Source organism: Heptranchias perlo, unplaced genomic scaffold, assembly GCF_035084215.1.
Source record: "Heptranchias perlo isolate sHepPer1 unplaced genomic scaffold, sHepPer1.hap1 HAP1_SCAFFOLD_136, whole genome shotgun sequence".
Classification (NCBI taxonomy): domain Eukaryota; kingdom Metazoa; phylum Chordata; class Chondrichthyes; order Hexanchiformes; family Hexanchidae; genus Heptranchias; species Heptranchias perlo.
This window is the reverse complement of record NW_027138602.1, coordinates 109,349-112,581: the sequence shown is the minus strand read 5'-3', so window position 1 is coordinate 112,581 and position 3,233 is coordinate 109,349.

Genomic DNA, 3,233 nt, shown 5'->3' with positions numbered 1-3,233 from the left:
AAAGTTCTTGTATTTTAAGATAAAATCTTACGCGATTAAAGAAAAAACTTCCAGCTCGCTGAAATATGTTCATTTGCTGAAATGCAACAAAACCACGAAAAATTCTTGCATTTGAAGATAAAATCTTTTTGAATTAAAGAAGAAAGATCGAGCTTACTGAAATAAGTTCATTATATGAAAACCAACAAAAATTGAGAAGAACCACGAAAAGTTCTTTTATTTTAAGATAAAATCTTAAGCTATCAAAGAAAAAACTTCCAGCTCGCTGAAATATGTTCATTTGCTGAAAACCAACAAAACCACGAAAAGTTATTGTATTTGAAGATAAAATCTTTTTGCATTAAACAAGAAAGATCCAGCTGACTGAAAAAAGTTCATTGGATGAAAACCAACAAAAATTGACAAGAACCACGAAAAGTTGTTGTATTTTAAGATAAAATCTTACGCTATTGAAGAAAAAACTTCCAGCTCGCTGAAATATGTTCTTTTCTGAAAACCAACAAAACGACGAAAAATTCTTACATTTGAAGATAAAATCTTTTTGCTTTGAAGAAGAAAAATCTGGCTGACTGAAATAAGTTCATGAGATGAAAACCAACAAAAATTGACAAGAACCATGAAAAGTTCTTGTATTTTAAGATAAAATCTTACACTATGAAAGAAAAAACTAACAGCTCGCTGAAATATGTTCATTTGCTGAAAATCAACAAAACCACGAAAAGTTCTTGTATTTGAAGATAAAATCTTTTTGCTTTGAAGAAGAAAGATCCAGCTGACTGAAATAAGTTCATTGGATGGAAACCAACAAAACTTGACAAGAACCACGAAACGTTCTTGTATTTTAAGATAAAATCTTAAGCTATGAAAGAAAAAACTTCCAGCTCGCTGAAATATGTTCATTTGCTGAAAACCAACAAAACCACCAAAAGTTCTTGCATTTGAAGATAAAATCTTTTTGAATTGAAGAAGAAAGATCGAGCTGACTGAAATAAGTTCATTTGATGAAAACCAACAAAATTTGACAAGAACCACTAAAAGTTCTTGTATTTTAAGGCAAAATCTTACGCTAATAAAGAAAAAACTTCTCGCTCGCTGAAATTTGTTCTCTTGCTGAAAACCAACAAAACCACGAAAAGTTCTTGTATTTGAAGATAAAATCTTTTTGCATTAAAGAAGAAAGATAGAGCTGACTGAAATAAGTTCATTAGATGAAAACCTACCAAAATTGAGAAGAACTACGAAAGGTTCTTGTATTTGAAGATAAAATCTTTTTCCATTAAACAAGAAAGATCGAGCTGACTGAAATAAGTTCATTGGATGAAAACCAACAAAAATTGACAAGAAACACGAAAAGTTCTTGTGTTTTAAGATAAAATCTTGAGCAATTTAAGGAAAAACTTCCAGCTCGTTGAAATATGTTCATTTGCTGAAAACCAACAAAACCACGAAAAGTTCTTGTATTTGACGATAAAATCTTTTTGCTTGGAAGAAGAAAGATATCGCTGACTGAAATAAGTTCATGAGATGAAAACCAACAAAAATTGACAAGAACCACGAAAAGTTCTTGTATTTTAAGATATAATCTTACGCTATCAAAGAAAAAACTTCCAGCTCGCTGAAATATGTTCATTTGCTGAAAACCAACAAAACCACGAAAAGTTCTTGTATTTGAAGATAAAATCTTTTTGCTTTGAAGAAGAAAGATCGAGCTGACTGAAATAAGTTCATTAGATGAAAATCAACAAAAATTGACAAGAACCACGAAAAGTTCTTGTATTTTAAGATAAAATCTTACGCGATTAAAGAAAAAACTTCCAGCTCGCTGAAATATGTTCATTTGCTGAAAACCAACAAAACCACGAAAAGTTCTTGTATTTGAAGATAAAATCTTTTTGCATGAAAGAAGAAAGATAGAGCTGACTGAAATAAGTTCATTGGATGAAAACCAACCAAATTTGAGGAGAACCACGAAAGGTTCTTGTATTTGAAGATAAAATCTTTTTGCTTTAAAGAAGAAAGATCCAGCTGACTGAAATAAGTTCATGAGATGAAAACCAACAAAAATTGACAAGAACCACGAAAAGTTCTTGTATTTTAAGATAAAATCTTGAGCTGTTAAAGAAAAAGCTTCCAGCTCGCTGAAATATGTTCATTTGCTGAAAACCAAGAAAACTCAAAAAGTTCTTGTATTTGAAGATAAAATCTTTTTGCAATAAACAAGATCTAGCTGACTGAAATAAGTTCATTGGATGAAAACCAACAAAAATTGACAAGAACCACGAAAAGTTCTTGTATTTTAAGATAAAATCTTACGCTATTGAAGAAAAAACTTCCAGCTTGCTGAAATATGTTCATTTGCTGAAAACCAACAAAACCACGAAAAGTTCTTGTATTTGAAGATAAAATCTTTTTGCATGAAAGAAGAAAGAGAGAGCTGACTGAAATAAGTTCATTGGATGAAAACCAACCAAAATTGAGAAGAACCACGAAAGATTCTTGTATTTGAAGATAAAATCTATTTGCATTAAAGAAGAAAGATCCAGCTGACTGAAATAAGCTCATGAGATGAAAACCAACAAAAATTGACAAGAACCATGAAAAGTTCTTGTATTTCAAGATAAAATCTTGAGCTGTTAAAGAAAAAACTTCCAGCTCGCTGAAATATGTTCATTTGCTGAAAACCAAGAAAACTCAAAAAGTTCTTGTATTTGAAGATAAAATCTTTTTGCATTAAACAAGAAAGATCTCGCTGACTGAAATGAGTTCATTGGATGAAAACCAACAAAAATTGACAAGAACCACGAAAAGTTCTTGTGTTTTAAGATAAAATCTTGAGCTATTGAAGAAAAAACTTCCAGCTCGCTGAAATATGTTCATTTGCTGAAAACCAACAAAACCACGAAAAGTTCTTGTATTTGAAGATAAAATCTTTTTGCTTTGAAGAAGAAAGATCTCGCTGACTGAAATAAGTTCATGAGATGAAAACCAACAAAAATTGACAAGAACCACGAAATGTTCTTGTATTTTAAGATAAAATCTTACGCTATCAAAGAAAAAACTTCCAGCTCGCTGAAATATGTTCATTTGCTGAAAACCAACAAAACCACGAAAAGTTCTTGCATTTGAAGATAAAATCTTTTTGAATTAAAGAAGAAAGATCGAGCTGACTGAAATAAGTTCATTATATGAAAACCAACAAAAATTGAGAAGAACCACGAAAAGTTCTTTTATTT